General features: G+C 40.5%; 1 protein-coding gene across 2 annotated transcripts in view; it reads left to right on the top strand.

The window, feature by feature from the left end:
• CARPA (Carbonic anhydrase-related protein A) overlaps positions 1–17,692 on the top strand; it is a 248,319-nt gene that overhangs the window by 193,752 nt on the left and 36,875 nt on the right. The window lies entirely within an intron of this gene.

Here is a 17,692-nt window from a genome sequence, read left to right as displayed (position 1 = left end):
GGAAACCTGACAGAATTAACAATAGGTTCCTATATTCGTGATTCCCGATCCGGCTACATCGGGAATCGGACGCAATGATACCTGTCATTGATTGTCAATTAACGGGAGCTTTGAATGGGATAGCTTCCCGTCACCTTTACACGACGAAAACAGACACATCGTTCCCCTTATATATTTCGATCATCCCCGTTCCACGGGTGAAAAGTAAATTTAATCTACTGTTAGTTTCATTTTCGAACGCGGACAGTTGCCTCCGGCGAGCGTGTTACCCGGGAAAGACTTCTCTCTGTCTTTTTACGTTTCACTTTTATCATATTGATCTTTCCTCGGTTTGTTCTGGTCGACAGAAATGGAATTCAGTCCGCGGATGATTGTAAAATAAATTCGTGGCTTCGGTGTGCTTTGGATTTATTGGCTGCGGTGTTTCTCTTTTAACGGTTTTTCGGCGGTTTTTAATGTGAGCTTATTTGTTGCTCGAGGCACTTCGCTGGCGCGTTTGTCGAGGATGAAATGCAGATGGAAGTTTAACGTGGCTGAGCAGTGGTGCACTGTTACTACTCGCTGTTGGTGTATTTTTCTTTGGATAATTTTTATATTGTATCGTGAATCGTGTGAATTTCGGGGTTCTGCAATCGATACTGGACCACGTTTTAGTTTCATTTTGTATTGAGTATCATTGTGTCTGACCATTGATATACCATCACTACTTGTAATCCATTGATTTCTTTTTTAGATTGCTTAGATTACTCAGATTTCTATAAATGATATATTAACTCGCAATATCTTCCCTAAAAAATTAAATAACTTTTAAAAAACTGTTAAATCAATTTTTTAAACAGTTGTCTTCTCAAACATATTAAATAGTTACATGAAATCCATTAATCTTCTAAATTTCTTCCCACAGTTCTCAAACTTCTCAGACAATTGCATGAAATCTACTAATTCCCTTCTCAATGATCTCAGTTACAACTTTCCACCGTTCAATACAGTAGAAACTTATTCGATTTCCTACAGCCTCCGATAATGTTACAAGTCGAACACGTAATACAATATTTGAATGGCTTAATCGCCGTTCGCAGCCAAGAAGTATCGACGGCCAACCGTCATATCGTCGAAAGCAAAATTACCGAACGCTGTCCTAACGAGGCCGGCGCGCGCGGCAGAGGTCCACCATCGCTGTTAATCGAAATTAATCACGAGCCGGCTTCGTAACGAGACAAATTAAACATTCGTTAAACGCGACGCGACGATGACCCAATTAACTGCGGCCTGCTCATCCTCCCGGCGAACGAATCCTCTCTACATACGACCCAATTTTCGCGGACGTCAACGGGCCGCGAAAGAATGTCGCGCGACTCACGGTGTGTTCGCGACGATTTCAATTTTAATTAGAGTCAAGAGCGATAAGGTCGATGCACAGGAATTTCCCTTTTCGCCGGACCTGCGTCAGGGACCATCGAGCTGCGCAACCTAACAAAGAATAAATAAAATGGAGGATTTTTCCGTCATTTGGAAGATTCTTTTACGTAGAAATAAACGGAAATGTCTCGTTGCAGGTGAATGTGAGAATTATAATTGGTGTCAGAAATGATTTGGCTATTCGAATGCGTAAATTATTCATTGCTTGCGATAGCCATGGTCATTAATATTGGCAGCTAGTAATGATATCTTGAATAAATTAGATACAGTCTAACCTTGAAATAGATACGGCAGAATTACATGTAACTCGGTGCTGATTTGCGTGTGACTCGTAGTTATTTAACACCAGATTTACGAAACCTGTCAATTTGACAGATACTGAATGTTCTAAACATTATCTAGTAACAGTTTGTCAATTTCAATTCGTATAATTATGTGAATACACATTGTAATACTCTATCTTTGAAGCTTCAATTTTCGCGATCTATATAAACGAACACGTAGTTTTATATATATGAGATAATTAAATATAAATAGTGGAAAAATTGAAATTCTATAAAAATCAGACACTTTTCACTCGAAAGTCAAACATATAGTTTTTACGAATCCTAAACACTAAATTATACAAATCATTAAACCGATTCCACGCGTAATGTCTAGAGTTTCAAAATCATGTATCAATCGTTTAATAAATAGAAACGCAACACACGAAAAAACATTCGACAAGTAAAAGCGGATAACTAACTTCTGTTCGAGTCACGTTCCCTCGATTTCGAGTCTTTCACTGAAACTCGCCGCATTCATACGGAGCAAATCGAATAATTGGCCGGGCAATTAAAACTTACGTTCCTCTAATTACCAACATATTTCGAGCCGGTGTATTCCGCGTAACAAACTGGCCGGCCGCCGATTCTAGGTATCGCTAGCCATCCGGGGGATTACATTCTTCGTTACGCGGACACGTCGGCCGGCGAAGGGCCGGAAATAGTTTCCAATTTTCAATTTCGAAACAGTTCATTAAACCGCCGCTGCGATCCGGGCCGCGGGAATATCGGGGAATTTTTACCGGAGTCATTTTATCACGCGACACTATTCCTGCTTCCGGCCGTTATTAATTTTATCGGAATGGATGCCGCGGTTTTCGCTCTCCGCCCGTCACGTAGCCGTGTTGATGCGCCGCGACATTATTTTTTAGAGGAATTTTTTCGGAGCTTCTCGCCGCGTTCTATTTTCACTCCGTTGCAGCGAATGAATGTTCCTTTTTCGGAGTTTATTATCGCCGTCAATCGTTTCTGTTTCGCGAAAATACGCAAGCGCTGTCGAGTGGCAGACGAACAAGGGAAAAAATGCACGCGAAAGATTAGGAGGTAATCTTAACAGTGTTTCAACATGATATCTACATTTACATACGTACCTATAGATATATCCTATGATTACTTTTCCCACATTCTTCTAGGTAACTTTCAACTTGAAGAAACAGTGTAACCAGAAAAATGATATCAAATAAATTTACATCATAAATTTTTCGAGGAACTGGTGCTCCTATCACGAGTATATCAATTAAACACGACAGAAGATCCCTTATCAAAATAAAAAGACTCCCACCTTAAACGTTTAATTCTAAAATTCCATTTTCCAAAGAACAACATATCCAAGCCAACGAAAGCCTCGAAAAGGCGTCATCGGTACCCACCGAATTAAAATACCTCTCCGCCGTCAAACGAAAACCCCACAACAGACTTCTCAACACTATCAACTTCGTTAAGTCAAATCCATCGTTATCACCTCCTTCACACACATACTCCTCTTCAGCTATCACGCGTCACTCACTCCTTCACAACAAAGATAAACAGAAACAACTACCAATCACCTAGTACCAAAATCCTTGAGTCGCACAATTCCAACCACGTACCCTCTAAAATATCCTCGAAATCGATCATTGTACACATTGTAATCATTCTTAACTCTTTCGCGACGGCGCACCTGTACCATACTTCGCCACTTTCCGCGATTGACCGTACCTTGTCGCCAGTGTTCGCTAAATTGTGCATCTCATTTCCTGTGTTGCCTAATGCCTGGTACTAGCTTTATGTCGAGTTATTGAAGTAAAACAATAATATAATTTTATAGTGTTACTATAGTATAAATAACGAAAGGATGGATCTCAAGTAATCGAGAGCTAGGAATAAATATAAGTATCCAATAAAATAAAGCTAAAACTGATCAAAATATAAAATATGGAAACAACACGGACAACACGTAAAAAGTACAACTCAATGCCACGGGGGCCAACACACGACTCCTCCCGCAACTCTCTTACAGGCATTCTCTCCAAAAAATCATTCTCTCCCCTACAAGCATTCTTCTCACTCATCACAAACACTCGGATGCACCCCTGGAAAGCTGGCTCTGCAATCTTGGGTCCGCGACGTTGCAGGCCACTTTCTCCCGACCGTTTTACAACCTGTCCTTCACTCACACTCATTCTTACATCCACTCTTCTCAAAAATACCTTAACCTACGCTACGAATTCTACACTATAGTCATCAATTCTTCTCGCCAAACACTAACGCTACTATAATTATGATTCACCAAGTGAACCGTACCTAGACGGCGTCAGCCGCTGTAAACTAATAAAATTCACCAACAAGTGACCGCCGTATATACGCGGCACCGGTCGCGAAAGGGTTAAGCAATTCCGGAGCGCCGGTGATCGGTGACCACCGCGGCGGACGAAAAAGGAACAGCTCCTATCTTCCCAGCAGCCAGCCCCTGACCGGGTATCGTCATTTCCTCGAACCAAGTCGCGTCGCGTCGCGCCGGTTGCATCGACGTCGGGTCCGAAATCGATTCGAGGTTAATCGAGCACATAATTCAGCGGCGACGCGGGCGGTCGAAACGTGCGTGTTCACGCGGCCCGAAATCCGCAGCCCGCACGCGAGCAGGTGCGAGGCTCGACGTGCCGCAATCAGCGGCCGTGCTTGCGGCCCGGCAGCTGCATCCATTTTCGCCCAGTGTTCTTCTTTCACTGCCGTGTCCCTCGCTTCCTCCTCCCCCCCCCCCCCCTCCGCCGCCGCACTCTTCGTGCACACACGCTAGCTTTCCCACCCTTTTTCCGCGGCGTTTTTAGGTGTATCAGTTCCCTCTGTCTTTCACTCGTCCTCTCTCTCTCTCTCTCTCTCTCTCGCTCTTTCTGTCTGCTCCGGCCGGCCTAGGTGTAACTCTCGCTGACGAATGAACCCGCGAACGCGCGCTCGCCGGAATGATAAATCCCGAATGCTCGTTGTCCGCGCTAGTTGGAAGTCTGTATATCACGCCCGGATACCCTTCTCTTGGAGAGGAATGGAGGGAGGGCTTCTGCGGATAGGGTTAATCGATTTCTGGATGGTATCGAGTGGAGTAAGGGACGTTTCTTTCGAGTGTGTCTTTAGGGGACGAATGTTGGTACGAAGTGAATGGAAGATGAACGAGGAATGCTTCGGTTGAGAGCAAGCATTAACGCTGATTTCATTTTTTCCAGTTGTTCAACGGATAACAGATGCTTCTCTGAAAAAGTACTGGAGAAACTGATTTAGCAGTACACGAACTGAATTGCGAACCAACTGAAGTCTCAGTAATTGCACTGTTGAGGTGTCTACAGAATTTCGAAAAGGCAATTTAACTGCTCGGTAGTTCTAGCGTTAAATATATTTTTAACGGTAAGGAAAGTGCATCCGTTGGTACAGTCCCCTCCCTGGCAAGGGTCAGTTTAACCTTCACAGTAACAGTACAAGCAACGAACAGCGTTCCTGTTCAGTTTTGTGAATCACCTTCTTGAAATACATATTAACAAGTATGTACTTAGTTTCAAACTCTGTAGTATTTTATTTAGCAAATAAATATCCAACAGCTTCGTTGGATGTTTGTGGTTCGGATATCCTTAGCTTGGAGAGAGAAAGAGATTATGTTAAACGATTTCGCGTGAATTATGAAAATGGTGGACAAGAGATTAGTTTTCGAGAGGAGGCTTGGGGTGTTTGTGTTCATTTGCTTTCTTGCCCCTTTGGAATTTTTGAAATTCCATATGTAAAGGTTTCTATGAAAAGTGGAAATCTTGGATATAATAATATACAATTGATCGTTGAAATAATTGAAAATCACTGGCACAAGTCAACTTAATATAGTTGACTAGACAAATAGAATCAATAAAAGGCACATAAGTAATCTAGATTCGTCTAAAGCTCAATCCCACATGACCCACGGAATTCACAAAAATAATCTCACCGAACAATCGGTTACAATTCGCGGAACTCACGCCACGATAATCACGTACATCGTTCCCTCCAACGGGAGTCAACCATCCGCTCGTTTTCGAGTCCGAAGTGAATAATTCCTGTGGAACAGATCAATCATAACCGACCGGCACGTTTCATCCGACATGAATAAATATTACTCCATTAATTTTCTAATTGTACACGTCATTGTTCGCCGGTCAGTGTTAATACACCCCCCTCAACCCCTCCCCACCTAAACCAATACAAGTTAATAAATATTGAACCATTAATGATTCCGGTAACGCGAGCCAATCGAGATCCGCCCGATCGTTGATAGTAACGGAAAGGGTAAATATGAAGAGGGCGCGTGGCGGCATAATCCGACAGCGGTTATCTTCCGCCGCCATTTTTTTCCCCTCTCGAAACTTTTTCCCCCTTTTACGGCCGCCGTCTTACGCTTGATGCATCGCCCGGCCAATTTTATGCACGAAAATTGATTCAGATTATCCGGCCGGGCGTTACGTAGAGAAAACCCGCACGAAACCTCGCTGTTAATCATCCGCGCCGTTAATTTCGCGACGGGCCCCCGCGCGTTCCCGTGAAAAATATCGAGCCATTTCCATACGTCCGTCCGTGGACTCGGTGTTTGACGCGGCAGGCTACTTTTTAACGAGACCCCCGGCGATAAATCAGCTCGGCGACGAGAGACTATCGCGAGGGTCGATTGTGCGCGCGATTGATGCGTCCAGTGTCGTTTTGGAGAAGGAATTATTAAGTTTTTTTCAAGGAGGTGCTGTATGGTGACTTGAGAGATGGGGAACTTGATATTTTGCAATTGAATTGCAGGGGAGTCTCTTTTGGCACTTGGGGATTATAGAATTTTAGAGATATAGATTCATTGAGTCATAGAATCATAGAATTATAGAATCATAGGATTATAAAGTCATAAAATCATACAATCATATAGTCATACAATCATAGAATCATATAATCATAGAGTTATAGAATCATAGAATCATCAAGTTATAAAGTTATAGAATTACAGAATCATAGAATTATAAAGTCATAAAATCATGGAATCATGGAATCATGGAATAGAGTCATAGAATCATAAAGTCATAGAGTCATAGAATCACAGAATCACAGAATCAAGGAAACACGGAATCACGGAATTATAGAATCATAGAACCATAGAGTTATAGAATCATAGAATCATCAAGTTATAAAGTTATAGAATTACAGAATCATAGAATTATAAAGTCATAAAATCATGGAATCATGGAATCATGGAATAGAGTCATAGAATCACAGAGTCATAGAATCACAGAATCATAGAATCACGGAATCACGGAATCATAGAATCATAGAACCATAAAGTCACACAATTATAGAACATTTAAAGAAAATAAGTAAAACTATTTTACTTTACAACTGTTACCATTTCACAAGAAAAAAACAATAGGTCTTTCTTAGATGCTCTTAACCGTAAGACGTCAGAACGAACCATCTTCCAACAATGCACATTACAGTTCTACAATATCGAACAAACAACTGAATCAATTAATCGGCGAAATTTGTCCGTTCTCCACTATTTCGTTTCCACGTTTAACAGACCATGCGTGCGCGCAAGTGATCATGAGGTTATTCATTAGCATCGGGCACAAGGGCAAAGTAATTTCACTGTCCGCAAACTTCGTTCCTCCGCGGGAATTATTTATTTACGGACACGCATCACGCCAATTGGAATAATGAGCGGCGAAGTTTTCGAGTAATCGTTACGGATAAGTTAGTCACGAGCTTCTTACATATGCAACGAACAGCAAAACCTGACCGTGGATAATTAACTCGCGCCACACATCCGAAGGTGGATAGCCAGACGAAAAACGTCAGCCGGCGTCGCTTAATTGGAAATAAAATTTTAATCCGCAAAAGGACCGCGTTGATTCGTCCCGTAAACTGTCCCGTAATTTCCATTTTTATTTGACCCCGGCCCGACATGCGCGTATCTGCACGCAAATCGAATACTGCTCGAATTCGAGGGGAAAAAATGGTCGTCGATATTTTCGCTCACAACGTGAAGTGTAATAGTAATTTAAAGGCCAGGTCCTAAGTAGCTCAATCGAACTCTACTTCAACTCTAATTTCTCCGAAGCTTTTCTACGACCCTCCAGATCTTACGTTTACTCTGTGCTTAGGCTCGCCTTAATGTAGCAATACTTCCGATTCAATTCATTAGAAAGATGAAATGGTCTCTACTGATTTCCTGAACAGTAGACGCTACAATTAAAACAGAATCATTTTATATTATCAAAAGAAACTAACACTAAGCAATATCTTAGCAACACAAATACATTTAATAATCACAATATCTCGAGAACTCCAAATCCCCAGGATACACAATTATACATACAATTTCCACGTAAAACTCAAACGTTGCGTCGAACACGCGAGCATTAAAACAATTACGCATCCAAACCTTCACCCAAAAATTCCATTTCCTCAAACAAACTCTACCTCTCGAAACCTCTTCGAAAGCCTATTCCAGCAAGCGTGTAAACGCCGCGGAGACAATGTTAGAACACTTCGAAGCACGCCCAAACTTCTTCATTTATCACGTTCCACTTTCCCCTCTCAATCCCCTAACAACGAGCACCCCTGTGAATCCAGTGGCGCATTCGGCTCAGAAAAGAAACTTACACGAAGACGTCCAGGCTAATCCACAGTCTCGGTTCCCTTTTGCCATCCGTCTCCGCGGGCAGCCAAGGGACGGATAGAGAAAGAAAGCGATCGGCGTTCCCTTAAAGGGGGAGCGAGACGTTGGAGGGGTGGGCAGGTCACGGGGAGGTGAAAGGTCTGTTTGAAAGCTCTACGCGGAGGACAAGGGGATTCCCAGAACCACGGTACTCGAGCGAGTCTGAACCATTACCGGCATGTTTGAGCGACGAGCCGCTTTGATGCCGAAAGCCTACTCGAGAAGGAGCTGATGGAGTGGCTCGAGTGCCTCCTCGAATGGCCCATCCTTGTCCCCGCACCTGAACCGGATGTCCACACACAGGCCTGCCGGGGCGGTTCACAAATTTATGGGCCGCACGGCTAAATTGGGCTCGCCTCGCACCTCGCATTATTGCCCATTAATTATTGATCATACCGATGCTGGTTAGCCGACGTCTCCGCGATGATGCCTGCCCCGCGGCTATTCCATCAATCGAATTGGTCGTGACACGAATCATTGCGTTTGACCTTGAAAAAATGCCCTTTGCTGATTCTTCTTGGATCTGAATGGTTTCGAGGGTTTTTTATGATTGCGTTTGATTGCGTTTGATTGATGTCTGTTTGATTAACACGTTGAATGCCGCGCGATTTTAAACTGCAAAAGACGCAAAATAAAAGAAATAGAATATTAACTCTTCTCGAAAGTTTTTCACTAGAAATATTCAATATTCTCCGATGAGATACAGACGATGTTCTTTGAAATTAATTAATGAGAAATCTTGTGTAAATTAAGAAGGAAAGTTATGTTATTTCAATATTCCATGTAATGATGTATCATACAAAGCTTAATATTATATATAAGACTTTATAATTTTGCAAATCAAATCAAGTGGTGACTGAGAGTCATCTCTCGAGTGCAAAGAGTTAAATTATTGAATTGAATCGTGTTGTTATCATGGCACGTTTGCCTTGCTGAATGTCACTGCATTAGGTAACGTTATTTACAATATAGAACTGTTTTCAAGTAACCACTGTTTGGTGGAAGGAATTGTAGTAATTGAATTTGGGGGTCATCGGTGACCACCATGGCATTGAACGTGTTAAGAAGTTAAGTGCCATGAGAATGTTGAGAGTTTTGTGGATCATTTGTCTTTCTGAGAAGACAAGAAGAAACAATTATTGACTATTTGGTGTTAGTATTGTTTGGTTACATTGTTGTGTAGGTATTAATGCTAATACCCTTTGTAATCGAAAGTTTTGCACTAGAAATATTCAATGTTTTCCAATGAGATGCAATGTCAAATATTGATTCATTACACGAAGATTAATATTATATACAAGACTTTATTATTTTACTGTAGTTAATCAAGTGACTATAATATTAATGATAAAATAAAAAATATTTTCTAATTGTTAGAAACTGTACTACCGTCGCATAGAATAATCTTGAATCTTGTATTTCCTAAGCTTTCAAAGATTTTTATACGCTGCAAAAGCATAAAGTTCCGCGCCGCTGCCGACCCTAAAAGTGTCATTTTTACGACCTCTCTGTATCATACCCATGAGACTAAGGGTGAACCCATCGAACACCTGTATCTTAGGATATCAAAACTCCATGAGCATCCCGAAGAGCCAGTTCGAGATGCGACTCAATACCTCCAACATTTCTCTTTCCATAAACTATTGAATCAGTTAAAACATTGTTCGCCAATAACCTCAACAACAAACATCTTCGGAACAAAGAAAATATCAAAAAAAAATATCAATCGAATTAACTCTTTACGATCGAATGTCGACTTTCAGCTTTAAAGTCTAAATTCGAAAGCTTCAAGTGAATAATTTAATTATTTAAATACCGAGAAATTAATCTACAACCTTTTTCTTAGCACTAAACACTTCGATCCGTAAATCAACTGTATAGAAAACATTTCTAAAGGCCAAACAACTTTCTGCAAAGCGTCAAGTGAATAATATAAATATTTACATTAATCAAGTTTCAGTTCGATCGATAGTTTCTCTTAAGATAGACAATGACATCTACATTGAAACTGATCCAAGCAATACCCTCGCCCTATTTCGATAATTAGATCACGTCTAGGTCCGAAGATCCATTCTAATTCGTAATCGCGGCCCATCGATTCAATTTTACGGCCGGCCCGATCGAATAAAATTAATTCCGCCGCGTTATTAGAAGCATACAGAAATCCGCTGGCCCCTGCGGTCGGCGTCGAACCGAATTTCGTTTGCGTTATACCGCCGTCTAATTTAACGACCGTATTCTTTTACGAGGCTGGGTCTAGCGGTTCGTATAACTTGCGGTATGTAAATAACGTTCACGGGGAATCGCGTTTCGGCCTGGCCGCGTCGGGCCCGCCGAAACAAAAAGCGGATGGCCACGGTCGACCGCAGTTCGCGATCGAAGATCTAAACTATTAAATAAACTATTAAATGTATGCAGCGGACCGTCGGCCAGATTTCAGATTATTCCTTTTCCCCTCTGTTCTGTGAGGGACTTCGTACGGATCCTGGATTATTATATGACGCTTTTTATTAAGACAATAAAAGCGGAAGTATATTTGGAAGTACGGTCTTCAAACGATGCAAAGTTCGCTGAGGATGGAGATAGAAAAATTCGTTGTTGTTTGGAAAGAATTTAGTTATCAAAATAAGTGCTGTATAGTTAATCTTGTGGGAGAAAAATAAATTTGGTTATAGAACAGGATTTTTAAATGCATCTCTCTGTTTACGTTATTCTTGTTTTTTTTTTTATTGTTTTTAGTGTTTTCTCAATGTTCAGAGGGTTGCTGTATTGAAAATATTCTTAAAAGTTTTGTAATAATTTATATATTAAAATTAATACATGGGGGTTGATCTTATAGAGAAGAAAATAAAATAGATCGTGGATCAGGATTTCTAAATAGTTTCTTCGGATTCTATGCAAAGAGTGAAGTTGTTCCTTTTTTATTTTAGCAGTGTTTCCTTAGTATTTAGAGAGAAGCTGTTTGAAAATATTCTCGAACGTTTTGTAATAATTTATATGTGAAAATGAATGCATAGGGGTTGATCTTATAGAGAAGAAAATAAAATAGATTATGGATCAGGATTTCTAAATAGTTTCTTCGGATTCTATGCAAAGAGTGAAGCTGTTCCTTTTTTATTTTAGCAGTGTTTCTTTAGTATTTAGAGAGAAGCTGTTTAAAAATATTCGCGCCGTTTTTTGGGAAAGGGAAACGGGTTTCAATTCGGATTTTCACGTCGTAGAGGGATGAATGTATATCGGGTGTACCCGGAGCGAAACGCGAGAGGACTCGCTCGAATTCGAAAGTCGGTTCTTTCGGGCACGCAAGTAGGTCAAAGAACTTGAGCCAGGCCAGGCTGTGTGTGTGTGTGTGTGTGTATGGTTGGGCGCGAATGAAAAGCTTCCACGGCTATTCTCAAGGAAATTCCATCAGACACTCGAAATCCACGGCTCAAGACGCTACGAGGTACCGCGAGGTTCGTCTTGGATTCTAGTTCTTTGAAGCTGTCTGGCCAAATGTATCGTTCCTCTTTCATCGAATTAAATAATTCGATGGGTTCGACAATGGACTCCGAATCCGCGTTAAAAGATCACGATATGAGAGATTCGATCAGTCTTTTACGTCGCATTCCAGTCATCTTTGGAAAATGGACATTATTCCGATCATTTTGGAAAAAGAAAATAAAGAAAACAGAATTTTTTTCTGGAGAACACTTTTGAAGAAAGGGGTCAATTTTTTTCGATGATTGAGAATTATCAGGAAATTTGTAATTTGAATTCAGATGCAATTGAATTTTTATTTCAGCTACAAAGTTCTATTATTCTGAAGGTTTCTCTGCTGCCTAAATAAGGAAATAGTCACTTTCATTCATTATGTAAAATACTGTAATGGAGATCAATAAGTAATTCCAAAAATATGTTGACAGCATTCCGTTCGGACATCATGATCCATGAAATGACGGATACACCGGACTAACAAAAGAAACTTCAAATTAAAGTCTATCTTGTTCGGACTGGCATCGGTCCAAGAGAACACCAGTTTTCTAAAGTCCTTTCATCACTGTATTTCATTGTTAAAAGCGGAGAGGCTATCAAAAGTATCCTCCTCTACTCTAACATTATTAAGGGCCGTTTCATATACTTTCAGATATTTTTCTCTTAACAATTACAGTAGTTCGTCGCAAACAGATTCATCGGATCGATCAAATATCTAAATTCCTTTCAAGAAGATTAGATTGAAACGAACTTGAGTAGACTCACGAATCTATCAAAATAATGAAAAGAACAAAATGGCGAACCATTAATATTGCTGTGACTTCATAATCCTTATTAATTCACGAGCAATAATAGCAATCGCCAATCTGCTCGTATAAATCTCTATGTTCAATTCCAATATATATTTCGCGCAGATCAAACAATACTTGAAAATTCTGCCACAATGTTAAAATTGTAATGAAATGAGGTTATGTCTGCCATGCAGTCAACGAATATAATCTACATTCTTGTAACTCCTGAATCTTTATTAACTCTGATGATAGAATAAGCGTAATTCTGATCACTCTCGATCAGTGATGTATTCTTAATCCTAACCAAACTTAGCATATAGGTCAAACGAATGTTCAAAATCCGATCTTAACCTTAGAATTTCTATTCAAGATAAATGAGATTATATTCCTAGAACGTGCAAACACCATAATCGCAGAATTTCATATTCCCACTACCCAGTTTCAACTTTCTATCATTCGTTTCTCCGCTATATTTATGAACCCAATAATAAATAATAATAATGAAACAAAGTGAAAGGAAAGGATTGACAAACAAGTTTCTTAAACTAAAATAAAATATAGATCCACATTTGAGGAATAAGCTGGAAACATTTTGGCCAATCCACTACTCACAACCCGCAGTTTAATAGGTGTTCTATTTCAGGCCAGGCGTCCTAAGTCTTGCTAGTAATGAAACAGTAACGGACGAATGAAGGAGGTTACGTCTGTGAAGGCTGGCATAGTCCATAGTTGATCGTGTTCCGGAATCGCTCGGCAAAATCCAGGATGTTCAATCGATCGGTTAATTCTAGCACCAGTCAAAATAGATCAATTGCTATGGAAATCGCCGCTGTGGGATCCTGAGGACCCTTTTGATGGGCGCAGGTATTCGTGAGAATCCCGGTATGCCCTCTAATGGTCAAACAGCGACCAGCCCTAGATTCGAGTGCTGTTATTATGGCACCGGGGAGGACACAAATTAACAAGCATACTTGCTTTAGCTCCGGCTTAAACTTAGTCTGGCCCCCGACCAATCGCTTGAACATCATTAAAACCTTGTCCAAATGTCGCTCGGCTTAGACGATTTCCTCTTCCGTCAAATTCAAATTCCAACCTACGAATTCAGGAGAAGAAGAAGTGAGTTTATAAAGTAAATAAATATTACTTCTTACGCAACAATATCAGACAATAACTCAGTTTACATAATAAGTCGTTTACAGGAAAATTCTAATGATTCGTTCCTCCGCTTCCCCTGTTCCAGGATATACCTATAATAACAGTAGGAAATGTAGCCGAAGGAATGAATGAATGAACAAATATTCTAATTTAATTAGCAGAGCGCAGGTGCGCGCAAATATTCATTTTTATGGAGATGTTTGATGAAGCTTTCACGATTACATTTGAATTTCTTAATTATCATCCCATTCATTCCAGCTAAATCCCCAGCGTCGATCACTAAAAATCAAAGTTTAATCAAAGCACCGGTTTATAAGTCTCCAGTTGCAGAATACGCAACTATGATTCAGTGTGTTATTAATATTTTGAACATTTTGCATTTTCGTACTCCAGTGTCACCGACTACTCTCAGAAAAATGTTTTTCCAGTTCTGCCCGAATTCGATCGCGCCTCGCAGCGGTACTCGCGACTCTAACATTATTGCCTGTATTTCCAGCAGAAAGATTAAACCGTGATGTTAAATTACATAGAGGCGGCCGCATTGAAATCAGAATGCTCTCGATAGCACGGCCCGCGCACGATAATGTATATTGCAATGATAAATTGCCGACCGCGCCTTTCTCCGCGTGGAATACCTTTCTACAAACAGTTGATTACTCGACAAGCCATTCGCCGCGCGGCATCATGGTCGCGCCGCCGCTCATTACTCGCGAGTAGATTGGAAAGTATCGCCGCGAAAATTTATGCGGGACGCTAGATCGAGCGTCCGCGATCCCATCGCTGTTCGCTCACTCAAAATCCCTCGCATCTCTGACTTTTTTCTTTCGCCGGCCCTGTTGGCCGTGCAAACGTTGCTCGCCCGGTTCTTTTAATTAACACTTCGCCCAGTGGAAGCTTGCGTAGGCTTCTCATTAGAAAGGGGCTCGATAATTTCCTTTTTAACACGTGAATCGCCGTGTATTATTTTGAGCAACTTTCCTCGTACGATAAGCCTGTGGATTTTGTTTCTTTGAGAATGGAGAATTTAGTTTATGAATTTTGGAAGAGGTAAAAGTTTATTGTTGAATTACTAGTGATTGTCGTAGGCAATATTTGATATCAAAGGACTCTAGTAATTTTTTTAGCAGTTTAGTGGTTTAGTGGTTTAGTAGATTAGTAATTTAGTAGTATGGTAATTTGGTGGTTTGGTAGTTTGGTAATGTGCTAATTTGATAACTTGGTAATTTAGTATTTTAGTAGTTTAGTAGTTTAGTAATTTCAAAGTTTCCTAGTTTGATTTAATTTACTAATTTACCAGCTTGATTTAGTAATCGATTCGTAACAATTTAGTAAGAAATGATCAGTTATAAGGTATTGACTTCTAAATATATTATACTCTTAATATAAGACTCTTATCAACTACCAGCCGATAAAGTGTTAATTACAGTCGCGAATATCCCCGCGAATTCAAATTTTTCTACAGCGTTCCGCGGAGATGAGAATTAAACGATGAGATTCGCTCGTCCCATAAAAGACTTTGGCGCGGTGTAAATAAACTAAACCTTACGAAATTAAATGTATGTATTTCAATGTGCTCCGTCCGCAGACACGCGCGCCCGCTTCATAAATGTGTATGTACGACAGAAAGCGTTTACGAATGGGGGAAAAATGGAAAAACCGAGAAAGAAAAATCTCCTCTTCCGTTGCTCTCAAAGTACCGAGCTCAAAGGAAAAAAAATTTACTTTACTAATTAAAGGATTATTCAGTTGAGGGCGAAATAAAACATAGACGTCAAAGTGTTAGTTTAATTGTATTTTACGCATATACATATGCAACGGATGCATGAAATCCATTAAAGTGCGCTCTTTAAAAGTTTCCTGAATTCCGGTTACGTTTTTTCGACTGACGACTGAAAGCTGCGGCGTCGGTTTGAAATACGCGGTTAACGTGGCCGTGTAGAAGAATTATCGAATTTCTTTCTCCGCCGTTCCGTTCCAACGAGTCCGAGATATGAGTATAATTACGTAACTTTCAGGAAACCTATTAAATCTACCAATTAAGTAACATCGTATAAACCTGTTAAATCTACTTACTTCAGTGTAATATGAAAATAATATATAATATGATTTACAAGTAATCTATTTACTTCACAATAATTCATAGATGGTTGATAAAGAACAAATTCACGTGACTTAACATCGAGTAACGCGCGAACTATCAATCAAAGCGATTGTGTTCAATTTCCTTATTTCCCAATTATTGACTTCTCGAAACTATTAAATATTCCACAAGATTTTCAAAATAAATCCCTCTGCTTGAATACTATGTCAAATACTTAACAAAACTCAAAAAAGAAAGATCTTACAACTTGTGTAAGTCTCGCGTAACAATCACGTTACACTCTGAGTACTTTTGCCGTTAAATAACCCAATATTCAAGTAGCTCTATCCCCAATCAACTCCAGCATCTCCAAACTGTTCCATTTTAACACTAAAACTATCGGATGGGTCAAATGGTCCCATCTCAAAATTTCTGTTTTGCAAACACTTAAATGACGAAAGCGTTTCTGCGAAAGATTTTCAATTAATTCTGTGCATTTGCACAGATACGTGACTAAGAGACTTCGAATCTCAAGAAACGTATTATTCTAATTTTTATAAAAAATTCAAAATATATCACTCTAGTTGCTCGGCAGGTTTAGTGTCAATTACACTTTAATTCTCTGTTTTACGCAGCTGTATCTGATCCATCAGCCATTTTTACGCAGGCAGACGTAACATCGATCGATCAGTCGCGCGAGGAGCCTCCCAGAAGAAGAGGCTCCCTAACAAAAACAAGTTAATACTCATCCAAGACGTCTCGCGAAATACCGATCCATTCGATGGCGAGCCGAACGCCGTTAATCCGACGTTGACGCGCTGACAATCAGCATTCCGGTCCGCTCCCCTAATTCTTGCCGCCACCACCGCCGCCGCCGCCGCCGCCGGTCCACGAGAAAGGGGAATTTCGCACGCGCGCCGCTGGAAGAAGTTAAATCCGAAATGGCGGCGCAAATTTGCTTAATTATTCCGCGTTGAGCGTTAACCAGTCTGGAAAGAGAGGCCCCGAGAGAAAGAGAGAGAGAGAGAGAGAGAGGGAGGGGGAACGAGAGAAAAGCCGTCCCGCGTTTCCGTAATTGTAGTGGTCGTTTATAGTTGAACGACTCTCGTCGCGTTGCGATTGTCTGTTGTCAGAAGTGGCACTCCTACTTCCGGTCAGTGTTAAACGGCTATCAACTGGAGAACGCCGGAATTTTTTCCTCCGCGCTTCAAACGAAGCAAGGCGGTTGGCTTGTTTCGCGCTGGGTTTAGTTTGCCGAGGACTCGTCTACGTTGAACACCGTTTCGGAAGAATATAACAAAAATCGATTGGACCCCTTTCGAAAGTATACTGTAAACATTATAGGTGTATCGGTGTATTGAGTTTCCTTCGGACTTATCATTTTCTTGGAATCCATTTGCGGAAACATGAGTTCCAACGCGACTTTTCGATTAATATATCTTTCAGTGAACTCGAATAATGATATTCATTGTAGCGATAGGAACATATTGAAAATATCTGGAATGTAAATGGAAAACGACTTCGTACAAAGACTTTCCATTGAGGAAAAGCAATCGATTTTCCATTACAAGTTGCCAAAGCCACGCTATGGTAAATAGATTACTACATACCGTAATCGTGGCAAGTCGAAATTAAAAATGATTCCGGTTACATTCACCCTTAGAGGGGCAGACAATTTTGAAAAGCTTCTTAGTTTAATAACAGAAAATGCTCCAAATATTATATAAATCAATTTCACATTTACAGACCCCGTCAGTTTGACGATTAT

This window comes from Nomia melanderi, chromosome 4 (genome assembly GCF_051020985.1).
Source record: "Nomia melanderi isolate GNS246 chromosome 4, iyNomMela1, whole genome shotgun sequence".
In the NCBI taxonomy this organism is placed as follows: Eukaryota; Metazoa; Arthropoda; class Insecta; order Hymenoptera; family Halictidae; genus Nomia; species Nomia melanderi.
This window is presented reverse-complemented; position numbering and strand designations above follow the sequence as displayed.